Source organism: Protopterus annectens, chromosome 11.part0, assembly GCF_019279795.1.
Source record: "Protopterus annectens isolate FY-2018-M chromosome 11.part0, PAN1.0, whole genome shotgun sequence".
Classification (NCBI taxonomy): domain Eukaryota; kingdom Metazoa; phylum Chordata; order Ceratodontiformes; family Protopteridae; genus Protopterus; species Protopterus annectens.
In genome coordinates, this window is record NC_056745.1 from 536,105,322 (window position 1) to 536,123,815 (window position 18,494).

Consider the following 18,494-nt stretch of genomic DNA (forward strand, 5'->3'; position numbering starts at 1 on the left):
CATTGCGGCCACTTAATCTTTTGACTTCTTTATCTTTCTCAAACAAACACAATGGAATCATGGAACTCTGTACAGCAAAAGCCAAAAAAAAAAAAACATAAACAGAGGAAACAACTTGAAAGAATGTGTAGACCACTACATAATATTTACCACTTTTTCTTGAATAGCAATATGATTTCATCAGAATGACAAAAATAGCAAGTTGCCATAAATTTAAACATTGGTTCTCTGAAACCACATAATAAATGCTGGTTATAAGTGTAATATAATGTTTGGTCATGATGTTTCAGGTAATTGTTCTTTCACCTCTGTTAGGACTTTATCAGTCTTTATAATTTTAGTTCTGTTATATTAAGGAATACATAGACAGATTTACTAAGTTCCAGAAACTGACACCATCTTATAAAGGAAAGGCATTTTCAATCTTCTGTTTGATAGAGCATGTGAAAAGGACATACATGATTGTTTGAACAAATTTCATATTCATAAATTTTTAATCTGACTGGTGAACAAAAGTCTGCTCTTGATTGACTTATGATCAGTAACTAACTTAAGATAATGAAGGCAGACAAGGCTGGAGGAATTGTGCTGATGGATACAATATTTCTGATATTGAAGCTTTGTTGTGTGGCAGTGATTGCTATGAGGAGGTGGCTACGTTTACCATTAACAGAGCTTACAAAAATATTGATAATGGTTTAATGGATCTTTTGTTAGTGGTTGACAATGGAACTATTTGGATTATTGACAGTAAGTAAGTCTCTCATACCTCCAACAGGCCTCCATTTAGGTCTATTGTTTCAGACAAATGTTCCAAAAGTAAACAATTAGCAATGTTAACAGATAAGTTGTTAAATGATGTAATACAAAGGATCAATTTCTGTAAAAGACTCATTGGACATACTAGATATGTTGAGAAATGTTGACTTTGACAACAATTGTTGTTTTATAGCAAGCAGTATCAAAGGCTTACATAAAACTGTTCTACTGCATGACAGTTTGGAGTGATTAGAAGCCTGTTAAATGAGATCCAGTTCACTAGCCATATTTTCACTGGTACTGCTTGTATGTTGCTGGACACCATTTTTGAGTTATCAACTATTATTATGTTAACAAGAAGTTTCACAGGCAAATTAGAAGAGTGGCTATGGGGTCAGCTGTTTTCCCAAACTTCACTAATTTAGTACTAATTTCTTGAGAAGATGATACCATCTACAAGTTGTGCTTTTGGTGCAACACTTGAATCTATGAGTAATATACTGATGGCATTGTTTTTCATTTGGCAGGGAGAGGAACATGTGATGCAAATATATATTGATTATTTAGATGATTGAAAAAAATGCCGACATTTTGAAAAAAAATGTACATTTTGTTTACTAAACAAATATTAATCTGAAGTCAATTTTTGAGCATGGTGGTGGTTAACTAGAGGTCCAAATATATGCAAAAGTTTATGGCTACTTATCCACTTGGAGGGTATAACTGCTGTAAATACATGAACATATCATCATACTCTGGCTTATTTCTTTCAGAGAACTATTTCTAAAGACAGGGTAATTCGAGTCACATAGTATACTGGTGCAATGTGATGAATATGATGCATATTATATTGGAAAAAAAACACCCATAGACTGTCACAGACAGTACTGAGCCAGTTTATATGATCAAGAAAAAAAAAACAAACAAAAAACAAATAATTGTATTGGCATACAAAACAAAGGTATAGGAAGTTTCTGTTTTTTTATCTTGATTCTGATGTTACAGGAGATTGAAGAGGAGATTTGGACACCAGATATTAAGATTGCATGCTAATCAACCCCAGTGGGTTAAATCATGTTATTAATAATACATGTATTTTAAACCACTAAGCAATTTTATTTGAATACACTTTTAGAAATAGAAGAGGTTAGCTGGAAGTTAAGACTGCATGCTATTCAATGACATAGATTATATATTGTTATTAATTTTAACAGTGTTTTAAAACACAAGACAGGCTAAACTGTAATTTTCATCATTTGTTTACTTCTATCACCTTTTATCATGCTTTTATTTAAAGTCAGTCAGTCTTTGAGTTGATTGGTTTCATTGTCATGTGGTTTGAGAGAGGCAGTGTTTAAAGTCAGGCAAGTTGTTATGTTTTCCATTCTGATGAAGGCTTGTTGTCATTAAAGATGGAAGTGATAAATCATATGCAGTGGTCTATAGATCTTTTCCAGCTGTTTACTGTATTTATTTAGTTTGTCCTTCAACTATATAATATGCACTGTAGTGACAATTCCACACTTTTGGATATTTATCAGATTTGGACACCTAAAGAAGTCTTTTTTTTTCTTGGATTGCTTTTCTTCTCTCACCATCACTTTGTTAAATAGGGATTTGGTCACACAAACTACACTCTGTCACTTCCTACATTTACGGTGACTTATTATTTTCATCTGCTCATTAAAATTCCACCCCTCTTACCTTAGCCCTCTGTTAACTCCAATTTTAGCAGTACTGTTGTATAGTTCTGGTCCTTCTACCATTCATCAACTAGCCATCACCTGATTAGTTATCTCATCATAACTAGTAAAATCCCAGCTGTAGAAAACAGCATTGTTCTCTTTTTCTCCAGCTGAAATCCTTACTAACATGAATTGCTATTGCCAGGATATTTAACTGTTAAGGAAGTTCCCTTGCATAATACTTTATAGCTTCAGTATTGTCTATATCTTCTTCTTCTGTGAATTCTATAGCTTGAAATGTTTTGTCTTTTGATGATCTCTCCTGTTGTAGTCTTAGATCTATTTGTTTACACTTTGAAGTGATCCAGCTGTGATTCTAATTCTTCTTGCATTTTGCTCCTTCATAGCAGACTGCATCATTGTCTTCCACAGGTAGTCTTAAACAGTTCATTCAAAAAATTAAATAAAATGAATTGCTCAATTGCTCACTCTACACCTTTTACAATATGCATAGCTAAGGGTACCATGCTGACAATGTAATTCTTGAACAGCACAGATTCCTTGCTAACTGACTGGTGAGTCTTACAGTGATGCCTGGTGCCTGTGTAGTGTAGAAAGAATGTCTCTAACAACAACTACTGCAATACAGTAGTGAAGCAGGAAGAAGATGTTTTGTAAAATAAACTGGAAAGAGTTATTTCCAAAAGAAAGTAAGAATGAAATCTGGTGCAGTACATATAAATGTGCTGCTATGTGTGAGAAGCATAACCGCTGGGTCATGGAAGATTAACCAGACAACAACAGCAAAGGTACATAACTACAATTCTGCTATCTTTGCTATCTTTACTAACCTTTGCCACAGCAAACTAAACAAAATGGAATCTTGTAACAACAAGTTTGCCACAGATGCCACTCACAGATCCCATCTCTGCCTTTCCCTCAAGCAACTAAATTGGCTTGAGCTACCTCAGCTACTTCTACTCAACCAACTCTTAATAGCTCACAAGCTCTACTACCTTCCAGAAAAAAAAAACAGCACTTCAGCACTTAATTCATCACTATACCACCACTAGAGCCTCAAGATCCAATAATCAAAACCTCATCAATGTCATTCATAAAAATGAAGCTGGGAAATCTCTCTTTGCCTGCTCCATTGCCAACATCTGGAACTCACTCCCAAGCCAGTTAACGTCTATCACCTCCTATCTCCAATATAAAACCCCCCTCAAAACCCATTACTTAAATAACTGGCTTTGCTCATGCTACACCCCAGGTTAATCCATACTCTGCACTATTGCTAGGAATCTGTCATGATCTAACTATTCCAATGATAAGTCCTTTACAGAGCCAGTTGACCTGTTGACCTGTTTAACTAATGTAAAGTTCTGAACAGAACAAGAAACCTTCTTCTAGTGAAAACAACATGTAACTCAAGTTTCTCTTGCATGCATCATTCACTACTGAAACTACCTAGAAATTGTTAATGCTTGCTTATGTATGCCTATTTGTATTATTGTATGTATACATTCTTAGTGTTATGTGAAGCTTTTCTGCTAGGGCCTCCACTGAAAATGGACCTGTGTCCAGTCGGACTTCCCCAGTTAACAAATGTAAAGTAAAATAAAATAAATAAAAAAGTTCTTTGCTGTGGGAGGTATGCATTTTTTACAAGTGCTTAAAGATGCACAGTCATGGAACTTAGCTATCATGACTGTGTGTCTTTAAGTGCTCACCTTCAAGAAATGCTTCTGCGCTGACAGGGGCTGTGGACATAGCAAGAAGGCTTACCACTCAGAACTCATTTGGGAACACAGTCTGCTTTCATAGTCTATCAGTCAAACAAAACTAACTACAATGTCAATGGAACTAAATGGAGGATAAATAAAACCCTCATTTTTGGTCACTTTTCCTCCACTGCTGATATCTCTCCATCCCTTATCAACCTATTTGATCCCATACCCCCCTCCCAAAGAGAGGGTAAGCAGGTGAAATTCTGTCATAATACTATACACAGCTGGGTCTTCTCTCCTGAAGGAAAAGAATGGCTTTTTGTATGGGCCACTCCATTTAACAGAACAAAGTGAGGAAATGAGCATCATATGTAAACAGGGCAGGATTTTTTGTTTATGCACAGGGAAATGGAAAGGCCTAACTGGGGTAGAGGGAGCACAATGTTGTCAGCATCACCACACAAACATGCCTAATCATTCAAGCCAGCCCAACTACTGAACAATCAGGAACCTGCCTACAACCAAAAAATGCTCAGAGTTTTGACTGCTGAGTACTCTGTTGTAAGCAAAACTCACAAACCCTTTGCTCAAGTTGGGTATTAGGCCATTACTTTAATGCTTGCAGCTGGAATATGCTACTACCAGATTCATGGATGAGTGGGATATTAGCACCAATTTGTAAAAGAGTCAGAAAAATGGAATCTTGTAGATAGATATCTACTACTTTTATTCTTTTACTTGACAATTTGTCCAAGACATTTGAAAGCATTTTTCAGAGGAATCTGAAGGACCATGTGCAGAAATAACAATACAAATCTCTCAACAGTTTGGTGTCAAGATATAATTCATATGTATGATTATAAAAAAAGGGGCAAAAACCCACTATAGAGCAAACTGTACTGTAACCAAACTTCAAGAATTCAAAATGTAAAATGCAACAGCACAGACCACGGTCAATTGAAAACAGATAAAAGTTCTATTCCAAGGAAAACACATTTAAGCACTTTCACACTATAAAATGCTTCATCAGACCATGCAAATATATAAATCAAACACAGTTAAATATAAAACCAACCACAAGCTAACCAATAAAAACATATATGACATTAAAGAATTTCCAATCACATATGTTATTCAATTAAGGAATACTAAATTCACTTAAAGAAACCCCTGGATTTCAGGACTGATCTCAAAGAGACACGCCCATTCAACCCTGGAGTTTTATCGGGTCTATATTATATGTCCGAAGATTTCTAACTTTGAATACCATATGATTGACACTATATGGTTGAAGTTAGAAAACTTTGAACATATGTAAAAAAAAAAACCCAAACCCAAAACTAACAGTTGTAACAAATTTCATTTTCCTATGCTCAAAGATCTTTGCGTCTAGTGACTGCAGCCAAATAATTAAAAGATGCTTGGTTCTTAGAAGAAAAGCCATGGCAAAGCTGGATAATATTTTACTGTTTGTGTATGTTCTCTATTAAACGTTCTTTCGTATATTTCCTTGCATCCAGTGAACACATTCTTTGGACAGTTATAAGAATTGATGCTAGCTCTGGTTGTCTCCCAGCCTTTTTACTTAGATTATTTGCTGCATTTACTCACTGACTGGGCGACATTTATACTGCTGAGTATTGCTTTATTTTATTTTGGATAATATTTTAGCTTAACTCCATCTAGCAGTTAATTAGTTAGGTGTTACATTCCTGACTGCCAGCAGGCTGGAGAGCAGATTCCTACCTAGAGCTGATAGTAAAAAGAAAATTAAATATGATAAAAATCTTTTCAGTTGATCAAGGAGAGTATCTCTTTTGCATTTCTTGTTTAGCTGAAATATTTTTTTCACATTTGGTGGGCCTAATCATGGCAGTGAACTGTTGATACAGTAAATAAGTTACGAGGGAACATAAGTGATGTGTGCCATGTGTGATCAACATTTCAGATTGCTACTAGCTTAAATAGGATAAGGCTGTCTGCATAAGTACAGCTACAGGCATGATCAGAACAGACATCACACTCAGTCAATAAAGGTCCATATAGTTAAAGGTATGATTTTCCAAGTACACCAAATGGCTGAATTATAAGGCTGTGCACCAAAACAAAATCATTGCTTTTGAACTATGGTGCTAGAGAAAGCTTTTGAGAATTCCAAGGACTGCAAGAAGATCAAATTACACTGTTCACTGGAATGTCTGATATCAGAACTGAAACTCTAATACTCTGGCTGCATAATACAAAGACATATTTACTTAAGGAAGACACTGATGCTGGGAAAGAATGAAGAAAAAAGAAGAAGAGGTCCGCAGGAGCTGAATATGAATTTGCAAGACTGCAAAGAAGCAGAATATATAGGAAAAAACATTTTTCTAATACATACCAGCACTTTGATAGTAATCATCCACAGTATTTAAAGAAGAATATTATTAAAGGGAAGATGGTCTGTGCAGCCCGAATGACATCAAAGAGGGAAGATTTTTATGGAAGAAATTGATGTTATTGGTAAATTATTTGAGGATAGGAAGTATCTGATTGAATTAATACAAACCATTAAAGATGAAATTATTTAGGGGTGGGGTGCAAAATATGTTCTATTATTAAATGGTGACCATCAAGTTGGTAGGGGGACTATAGAAAATTTATGTGAAGTTCCCTCAAGTGCTAATGAAGGACAGAATGGGCATTATTTTGTTATGAGATATAATCAAGATACAAGTAGGGTAAGGAAAATTGTTCAAAATTACTGGAATATATTTAAAATTATGCCCGATAGTTTAAACATTTTGCAGGTACCCCTAAAATTTAGTTATAGAAGAGGAGCTAATTTGAAAAATGTGTTTGAGAGAGAAAGTAGACAACAGCAGCAGTACAATAGTACTGGGGCTAGAAAAAAGCTAGGAACCTGTGCCTGTCGGTGTTGTCGCCAGTGCAAGTGGGTAGCTAATCTAAGTGAGTTATGTATACCAAGTTTAAATAATAATTATAGTATGGTAGCAAAGGGATATTATACCCGTCAGACAAAGGGGGTGATCTATTTAGCATATTGTCAAAAATGTTTCTCTTATTATATAGGCAAAACAGAACAAAACTTAAAATACAGAGTGTATGAACATATCTACAATTATTGGGAGGAAAAAAGATACAAATGCACTCCATAGACATACACAGGAGTGTGATGGAGCTGCATTTAGGTTTTGGGTAATTGAACAGGTCAGAAGCTTTCTGACTTCTTTCAGAAGCTGCTTTTGATGTCCTGTGAACTGGTGAGCAAGTTGTTGCTGACACCCCTTTATGGAGGTTGTCTGATGATTATCTTATCTTTTTGTGTTTGCCTTGAAACCTGATAGAATTTCTTTATGTCATCTGCTGGGACATTTTCCAGAAGCCAGTAAAGTGCTTCTATTGCCTTGCTCTGTGCTATTACAACTGCTATGTTAGCCTATTGTTAACCAGCCAGTATTCTGCCCTAGTCTTATCTGTCTTTTCATTCTCCCACTTTTTCCTGCACTCCTTTCTTTTGATGACTTACAAATTCCACCAGCAGCTTTCCTTATGTATCTTATTTCCATACATGTCTAAACTATATATTTTCTACAGTCTTCATACTTGCTGTTTTGAAGAGCTGCCATTCTTCAACTCACCTTTTTCCTTCTTCTTGCAGAGGTGCTAGAGCCTCGAGTATTTCCTTAAACTCTTCTGCTTTCTATCCAATCAACCACCTGATCTTCAACATAGTTGTTATTGACTTTAAAGCCTCCTCTGCTCACTGCTTGTAGCTCATTGTGGCAACCAATGGTTTATGCTGTAGGATAATTCTTTAACTGAGGAAGACTTAGCAATCATTAATTCTACCCCAATGCCATTTTCTTACAAGGAGGAATTCTAGGTGAGTTGCATGTTAGATACATGTATGTGATCCTATGATGATCTCGCTTCTTGAACCAGGTGTTGACAGACATTTAGAATGGGCTATTCTTCTTTATTTCTGTTACCACACACATATGGATCCAGGTAGTCTTCATATGATGCTCTGTCTATCCCAATATGTGCATTCAGGTCCACCACTATCAACACCAATTTATAGTGTCCTACTTTATCTAGTAGGCCCTGCAGCTGATTCCTGAATGCTCTTTTCTCTCTATCAGTCCTGTTGTCCTACTGCCCTATCCTTACATTGGAGTCTGATTGCCATGAAACTATCACTAAGTCTGATGACATCCCTCACTATATTCTGAAACCTCTCACTCACTTTTTCTCTCTGCACAATTTCCACACCATCCAAAAGAAAATGGTTTTGTTACACTGCACTTCCATATTGTATCCTGGATGCTAGCCTCCTCCTTACCATCATGTCCTCCACTTTCAAGGTGAACCCAGGTATCCCAAACAGGGCTACCAGCCAGCCAGTAGCTTGCTGGCATACGGGGTTTGGGTTTTATAACAGGCAAACACTGACCAGTAGAGGTACATAGGCCTTTCATAGCATTAGCATGGGTTCATAGTGTAGGTCACAGTAGAGAAAATCCTCAACCCACTTAACAAATACTCATTTTTTGGCAAAATTATTTAACATGACTATGTCAACTACAGATGATTTTTATACAGAATGAAAAGTCCTGACATGGATCACAGTCTGTGATCCATGTTGTCCTCTCTAGGGGATACTGCACACCACAGCTGATGCCTAAAGCATTTGATCTATACAACATTTACCCTGATAGGCACCATCAAGAGTCTGTGCTGCTGCCCATAACTCCATTCCTGAGTGAGTTTGAGGTGGTACTATCCAACATGTTTTTGGGAGGTGGGAGAAACTCTACAGAGACACACAGAGAACATGCAAGCTCCACACAGGCATGGCCTGAAGATCAGGCTTGATCCTTGTACCTTGTATGGGGGAGGCAAAGACCTACACCATTATATTTATGTTGTATGAAGCAAATATAAGAGATAGCTTACTATGGCAAAAATACATTGTTAAAGTTTTTTTTGCATCGATGTATACACAGAAACAGAAACTGATTGTACTGGATAGTCATGTTAACTAACTACCTCCCTGGACTACATGAAAAGAGACATAGAGGAGCTCTCTGAGCATGTAGCCCAGGCCGGTATGACCCTGACCTTGAGTAGCATCTTACCCTCACCAAGAATAAGCCAAATGATCCATCTCCACATTTTATTTACTGAATCTAAAAATGAGGGAGAAAGGATACTCCTTAACTTGGATGTCCACAGACAACTCAGGTGTTATTTTGACAGAACTATATCTCTCAGATCTTCCCATCAATTGTTAATTTCTTGTGAAGGAAAGAAGAAGGAACAACCTGCATCAAACAGACTATTTCCAAATGGTTGTCTAAGGCTATTATTTATTGTTACACTCACCATGGCAAATCTATTCCAGGCCTTGGTTTCCTCTATGGCTTTTTGGAAAGGGCTGGGTTCTAGAAGTGTTTGGAAAGTTGCTACTTGGTCCTCTGTACATATTTTTACAAAGCACTATAAGCTTGATTCATTCTCTAGGTCTAGAACATGCTTTGCTAGGACAATTCTCCAGAGGCTCCTGGACCCTTCTACTTCTACCTCCCAAAGATAGTTAGCTCTGGTAATATGCCTGTATAGCAGAGGCTAATGCAGCAGTGAACAATATAAAGAATGAAGTACAGTTGTGTAACAGTAGATGTTCAAATGATCACTGCTGCAGTAGCCACCTCCTCCATCCACCCCCCTTATTTTATGATGTGTTTTTTATACCAGGGTGTAGACGTTTATTTTTTTTGTAATTTCTAGCCTTGTCCTTTCAGGGCTCAGCCTCCCTTTTATTATTGGCTGGAAAGTTTTGCATCCAAACTTGTCTATTAGTCAGTTAAGCTCAAGCTGCTTGATAGCTTGGGCATGTGGAAGGTGCCCTGAAGCTTTGGAAGCTGGTTAGGTGTTATACACTATTCATACTTGTGTCATTGGGTCCATGTACTTAGTCTGCACTCATTCTACCAGTTTTATTTGGACTTCAGACTATTGCAGGACTGTCCAAATCAGTCTTTCAGACCTTGTCATATGCTTTCTCTAGGACTAGGATACTCAGTTGGGCTTTTTCTGTTTTCTAGCCTCTCAACTATCTGTCTGACTGCAAACATTAAGTCAGTTGTGCTGCATCCTATTCTGTATCCAAACTGCTCATCTGCCATCTTATTTTCTACTACTCTGCATATTCATTTATTAACTTCCCTCTCAAGCACTTTCATGCAGTGAGACCGGAGTTCAATACCTCTATACTGCCCACAGTTGTGAATATCCCCCTTTGTCATTGTACATTGGCACTAGGATGATTGTTTTCTAGTCATCTGGGATAAACCTGTCTTCCCATATTGCTCTGAGAACCGTCTGGAGCCATTTTTCTTCTAACTCACCCACAACTTGATCATGTCTGCTGTGACCTCATCTGAGTCAACTGCTGTCACCTGAGTTCATTTTAATTAGTGTTGTTCTTACTTCATCTAGGGTGGGCACTGCTTCTTCCTTTATCATAGACTGTGAAGAATGATGCCACAATATGAAGACAAGATGATCAATTTCAACAATTGGCTTAAGTGTTGGTGTCATTCAAAGGGGATCCAATGCCTGTCAGCCTGGGATGACATGCTCGGCAAGCCACGACGCTTCGCTAGGGATGGCTTGCACCTGCCACCCCTGGGCTTTCGGATATTGGCAAAGGCTCTTGCTACCCCCATAGTGCCTTTTTTAGGCAAGGCTCAAAAGACAAACCCACCTCCATAGGTATCACAAGGGATAAGAAACTAAGAGTAATGCTACTCAATGCCAGAAGTCTAAACCTCAAGATGCATGCACTCGAAACTCTCCTTAGCATGGAGAACATCGATATCTGTGCAGTAACAGAAACCTGGTTCAAGGCTCCCGAGAGCACCCCAGCACTACCAGGTTATACCTCATACCATGCTTTTCGGCCCCAAAACTTAGACCAAACCACAAAAGGAGGGGGAGTATCAATATTCGTCAAAGATACCCACACCTCCAGGTTGGTGGCACAGCACGAAGCATCAGAGACTATCCATGTGCAACTAACTGGGTAAAACTGCCTTCCAGTTTATAGCCTGCTACAGACCACCCTCCCAAACACAGGAACCCCACTCGGCCTTCCTGAGAATACTGGAAAATATGAAGGTCTCTCCAAACACCATTATATTGGGCGACTTCAACTACCCAAACATAGACTGGGAGCATTACTCTAGCTGCAACACCCTAGCCCAAAGGTTCCTAGAATTTATAAACTCAAATGCTATGGAACAACTTGTTACCACTCCCACAAGAGGGGAAAACATACTGGACCTGATCATCACCAACATGGGGACAGTATGCTCCAGACTAGAAGTGTATCCCTTACTGGTAAGATCGGACCATAAACTAATCTTACTGGATATTCACATCCCGACCCCACCCCCTGCCCAGAAAACCACAGTGAAAAACTTCTCTAAAGCAAATTTCACACGCCTCAAAACCGAGGCGAAATCCTTCAAAGCCCCCGGGCCTGTGGAAAATATGGCCAGACCGCAGAATCCTTTATAAATGCATTCTATGAACACCTTCAGGAATGCATGGATCATGCAATCCCAAATAAAACCAAGACCCAATCCTCCAAAGGCAGACGTCCTGTCTGGTGGACCCCAGCCATAAACAAACTATACAATAGAAGGAGGAAGCTACTACATGATAGAGCAAAATCCCAAAAAGGGAAGGCATCTCTGATCAGTATTAGCAAAAAACTATGGGCACTCATAAAATCGTCTAAGGCCAGCTTCGAGAGAAAAATTGCACAGGACACTAAGGATAATCACAAGGCTTTCTTTAGTTATGTTAGGAACCTGGGTGGGAATTCCCAGATATGCTCAGAATTAGTCCAAAATGAGAAAAAATACACTGAGCCCACAGACATTGCCAACATCCTAGCTGACAGGTTCAGTGCAAACCCCCCCCCACCAAAAGGGCAAATATCTATCCCAACAGAGTGCTGCCCCCCTGCCATCTCAGATGCTCAGGTAAGAGCCGCCCTCTCCAAAGCAAAAAACACAGCATCAATGGGACCAGATGGTGTCCCGGGCTGCGTCCTACATGAACTCCAAGAAGAGCTAAACCCAAACATAAAACTACTGTTTAATCTTAGCCTTACTACAGGATATGTACCCAAAGAGTGGCGTACAGCAACAGTGGTCCCTCTCCACAAAGGTGGTGCCTCAACGGATCCTGGAAACTATCGCCCCATAAGCCTGACTAGCTTGGTCTGCAAAGCTATGGAAAGGATCATCTTGGACCTCATAAATAAAGATATTGGGGACCTACAGACACTGGATCCTACCCAGTTTGGCTTTGTTAAGGGCAGATCCTGCCTCTTAAACCTGGTCGATTTCTTTGAAACAGTCACCAAGGCCATTGACGAGGGGATGGTGGTCCACACAGCCTACATGGACCTCACAAAAGCCTTCGAAACAATACCCCACTCGGGCATTATAGATAAGCTCACCAGCTTAAATATAAACCCCTATGTCACTAGATGGGTTGCAAACTGGCTCAAGGACTGAACCCACATGGTTAGAATTGCTGGAGCCATGTCAGACTCCAAACCAGTTACAAGTGGCGTCCCTCAAGGCTCAGTCCTGGGACCTCTCTTGTTCAGTATATATTTCTCGGCGGTACAGGCCAACACGGAAGGACTGTGGCTGACCAAGTTCGCAGATGACTGCAAACTGGGCGCCATAATCAACTCTCCAGCCGACACAAGCATCCTCCAAAAGGGCCTCATAGAAACAGACAACTGGTGCCAGAGCCATGGCCTCAAGCTAAACGCCAAAAAGTGTATAGTCATCCCCTTTGGCAAAAACAAAGTGCCCACAAATTACCACATAGGTGGTAATCCATTAAGTACAGAAGAAGTCATTAGGGACCTGGGGACCCAAGTTGATAGCAATCTCTCATTTGACAACCACGTGGCCAAAGTGGTTAGAAAAACATTTTATATAGCCCACCTAATCATGAAGGGATTCACATCTAGATCAGGGGAGGTGCCTCTTTACTCATCCCTCATCAGGCCCATAATTGAGTACAATGCCCCTTTTGGGATGTACCTTACCAGATACCTGCAGCAACTGGAAAAACCCCAAAAGTACCTCACCAAGAGGATCAAAGGGCTCAAACAGATGCCATATGCTGCCCGGTTAAAGAAACTCCAGCTCTACTCAGTGGCATACCGCCTGCTCAGAGGCGATCTGTGCCTGATGTATAAAGCCATGTCCAACCCGGAATTAATGGACATGCTGCACCTCAGAAAATCCAAATCCCATCGAGCTACGTGCTCGAGACTTGAACCTCAGCACTGAAATAAATAGGACATGCTGGAGGGACAGATTCATAACCCAGAGGCTCCCTTCACTCTGGAATAAAATCCCAGTCCAGGTTAGGCAGAGTCCCACATTGACTCTCTTCAAGAGGAATCTTGATGAGTGGATGGGAGATCGTAGGTTTACCCCGGCTATCACTTCTGTGTCACTGTTAGGCATAGGCACAGTATACTAACCTCAAAAAAAGGCATAGCAAAATTAATTTAAAATGGGTGGTGAAAGCCAAACACACTCTGGCTAGGCTTATAAATGCCCTAGGGCAGATAGCCTAGTATGAACCTATGAACCTATTTATAATGGGATGTGATACTCATTTCTAATGAAAACAATGAGATACTAAGTGGAGAAATTACTGCTGATGAAATTTAAAAAAAGCATAGAAAGAGGGCAGTGTGAGTTTGTGCCTGAGTAAAACAGTACTAATTACACATTTTACAGTAAAATAAACAAGGAAGAACTGAAATGTTTTCATAAAGTGATATATGAGTGACTGATCAAGTCATAAAATCAAGAGAAATGTTGAAGTATTATTAGGCTTATTATGAAGAAGTGTAATAAACTATTAAGCAGCTGGAGACCCTTAAGACAGAACTCTCTTCCTGCTACAATAAAATTTCCAAGTTTGCTACAGGCTACAGGTCCTCCATCCACCACTGTAATGCCCTTCATAAACTAAATTGGCTAGAGCTCCCCAATTATCTTACCTATACTCAACTCACAAACTTATCTTCTGTCCATCTCACTGTCCCTCTCTTGCCTCTTCTCTCAAAATGCATCTACCAGATAGACTTCTGAGATCAAATAACCAGAATCTGATTGAACTTCGCAAACCTGCTTGTCCACCAGCATGGCTTTGGAACTCCCTGCTACCTCTCATTCACACCACCCATAACCACTCCACCTTTAAATCCATGCTCCATTCCCATCTCATATCCCTCTAGGAATGCTCCTGTTCTCACCCTGCATGACTCCCTTCAGCATCACACCCTGTTTCCCACCTTGCCTCCCTCACTCATTTCATACCTCTCACTAACCTACCACAATTTTTACCATCATCTCTTCCTTCCTCTTTACATTCCACATACACACACACACACACACACACACACACACACACACACACACACACACACACACACACACAGTACTTCTTTGTACTATTCTCTCTCTTCTTCCTCAACACTTAACTCCTTCTCTCCCCACTATCTACCCGTGATATAACTCTCATATAATACCTTTGCAAATCTCATTCACCCCTACTGATATATTCACACCATAAAAGCAAACATATTTGTAAATATTTGTAAATATGTACTAACAATGTTTCTCAAAGTTTTAATTTTCTTTTAAATATTTTTTTCTGTAAAATTATATTACAACACTGTATTACTCATTTGTTATGGATTTTTCTAAATTGCATAAGGTCCTACATCTGTATAATGTCTTACATCTATAGAATGTCTTTAATTTACTACTGTATTATTCATATGTTATGCATTTTTTCATATTTGTATAATTTCATGGAGCTTTTTTTCCCTGGGACTCAATTTAAAACAGGCTCTTTTCAGTTCAATGGACTATCCCGGTAAACAAACTTTAAAATAAATAAATAAAATACAATATTAATATGTAATGTGGATTATAAAATAAATCTGATGATTTTTCAAATAAGATTTAATATTATCATGAAATAAGTAATTGATAATTTAGAATATGGAATGAAAGGAAATTATAGTAGTGATATAACAGCCAAAATTGCACAAAACCAAATTAAGGTAAATTAATTTCCTTTGACATTATAAAGGTATACGATAAAAATGTTAGAATCAGTTCCAGAATATTTTAATACTACATGATATTCTAGATAAAATTGTTAATTTTGTGAAAATTATTTATGAAAATACAACTACAAATATGTTAGTAAATGGTTGGTTAAGCAAAGAGATAAACATTAAAAATGGGATGCATCAGGAATGAATAATAAGTATGATAGTTTGTTTTGGTTTGATAATAAACACTGTTAAATAAAACTGCAAGGAGACAATTGTGAGGCAAATCTTATTTACATGGAAATTATCTATAATTATGTGTTAGCAGTTGATACTGTTACAATAGTTAAAAACAAGATATGAGTAAGTATTGTCATGAAGAATGTATGTTTTCTTCTGAGGATGGTTGCATTAGATTCAATAAGAGAGAAAAAAGTAAAGAATTGGAAAAGTAAAGAAATAGATAATGTATATTTTACTAGACATACTATTGAAGAGTTAAAGCTTAAATTTGGAATCATATTATACTAACTAGAGTGATTTAATACAAGATGTAAATGATTTAATTGTTGCATAGAAATCATATAATATATCATATATAATATCTAATAAAGGAGGACAAAATCCAATACTACCAGTCTGCCCTCAACTCCTCCCAACACAACCCCAAACAATTCTGGATCTCCATAAACTCCATCCTCCACCCAGGTAAAATCAATACCCCTACACCTAACATTCCTCACTCCTCAGAAAATATTGCTACCTCATTCAACACACACTTCACACAAACCGTACTATCACTAGCTAGACAACACAACCCTCCTCCCCTACACCCCACACCTTCACCCAGTAATCTCCCCACATTCTTCTCATTTTCTCCCATTCTTACCTCCAACATACGAAAACTCTTAACTAAACTTAAACCCACAAAATTAGCAGTAGACAACCTCCCAAGTGAATTCCTACAAATTGCAGCTGAAGCCCTAGCCTACCAAGTATCCATCTTGATTAACCAATCTCTGTCAGAATGCTACGTCCCTACACTATGGAAAATATCACACATCATTCCCCTTCACAAAGGCTGCCCCTCCACAGAACTAACCAACTACCGCCCCATAGCGATTCTATCTCCACTCTCCAAAATACTACAGAGATGCATTCACTCTCAAATCTCAGACTACCTCCTTACTAACAACCTTCTTTCTAATACTCAACACGGTTTCCACCACCACTGCCTTACTCTCTTTTACTAACACTATCCTTCACCATAAAAGCAATGGCCATCTCTCCTCTGCTACTTTCCCAGACCTATCTAAAGCATTTCACATGGTCCCACACAAACAACTCCTCTATGTACGCAATAACCTATCCTTTTCTCAATCAGTCACCAACTGGTTTCAAAGTTACCTGTCTGACTGCCAGCAATCTGTTGTATGACAAAATGACATATCTCCCCAACTACCTGTCTCTATTGGTGTTCCCCAAGGATCCATTCTTGGACCGCTACTCTTCTCTATTTTCACCAATAATCTAGCCTCTGCTACCAAACATGGCGCACTCATACAATATGCAGATGACTCAACCATCATCTGCTCAGCCCATTCCCTACCCAAACTACAAAAGGTCACACAGGATGCCTTTTCCTCTGTTGAAACTTGGCTATCCAATGCCCAGTTAATACTCAACCCAAACAAAACTAAACTCCTCATCTTCGTACCCACCAAACATGCTCAAAACAACTCTCACTTTAACATCACAGCAAAAGACAACATCATTATCCACCCAACAGATCAGACCAAATTGCTAGGAGTTGAAATAGACAACAATCCCAAATTTGACATCCACATATCCATGACCATAAACAAAGTCCACCAATAACTAGGAGCCTTATACAGAAATAAGCAACTCCTCACCAAAGCAGCTAGGATTTCCTTTGCAGATTCGCACCTTATCTCCACCCTACTGTATGCCTCTTCAATATATACCAACCTAAGGCAATGCAATCTAAATAAACATGAGACCTGCTACAACAAAATCGCCAAATTCATCACCAGGGCATCCTACCACAGTCACCACTGTCTCTCACTTACTGAACTAGGCTGGCTAGAACTCCCTCACCTCCTTCAATGGTATCAACTCACACTCACCCACAAACTGGTTAACCGTCCTCTAAAGGTCCCATTCCTCCAGTATCTACTCCAACCCTATCTCACCAGCAGACCACTATGATCCAGCAACAAAAATCAATTACAGGTTACTAGAGCCAATAACACTGCTGGAGAAGCACTATTCTCCAGCGCTATAGCCAAATTATGGAACACCCTCCCCCCACAATAACCTCTCTACCATCATGCACCCACTTCAAAGCTTTACTTAAAGCACACCTAAAAATATGCTGGCTATGCCCTTGTAACTCTCTCCTCTAACTTCTTCCACTCCGTCTACCCTCTACCTCTCTTACACCCCACAAACTACCTTTGATTACAGCAAGCTCTGATACCTCCATGCCTATCTACTTATTATATGGCAGTAACTTCTTATTGTAACAGTTGTTAATATCTGCTATGACTTCATGGATAGAACAGATGCTAGTTATCTACTGAATGTACTATGTTCTTCATCTGTAACTATGTTTGTAATATTTTAATTGCTAGGATTCTTCATCTGTAACTATGTCTGTAATATTTTAATTTGTGAAGCTTTTCTCCCTGGGCCTCCGCTGAAAATGGACCTGCGTCCAGTCGGACATTCCCGGTCAACAAATGTAAATAAATAAATAAATAAATAATAATAATATGGCTTTGTTTTTTTCAGAAAAAAAAATACTTAGTAAATTCAGTAATATTAGAAAGGCTATTATTTTTTAAAGTATTTATGTTTCCTGAAAGGTCTGAAGATGATCTTTTGGAAGTTGTTTTTCATGCAGTTTGGAGTTCTAGAGTAAATCCTTTTAAAAGAAGTATAGCATGCAATGCAAATTGTAGAAGGGAATTGTGTTTAATAAATTCACTATTTTATTGTGGGGGAGCTTATTCCACACATTTTGGGTATTGCATTTTATACAAATACATAAAAAGACGTGACTAAAATATTAAGTGTCAACTATAAACACATTTTCAAATCAATACAATCCAA

At 38.5% G+C, this 18,494-nt stretch overlaps 1 protein-coding gene across 2 annotated transcripts in view; it reads right to left on the minus strand.

The window, feature by feature from the left end:
- PARVG (parvin gamma) overlaps positions 1–18,494 on the minus strand; it is a 3,368,585-nt gene that overhangs the window by 655,828 nt on the left and 2,694,263 nt on the right. The window lies entirely within an intron of this gene.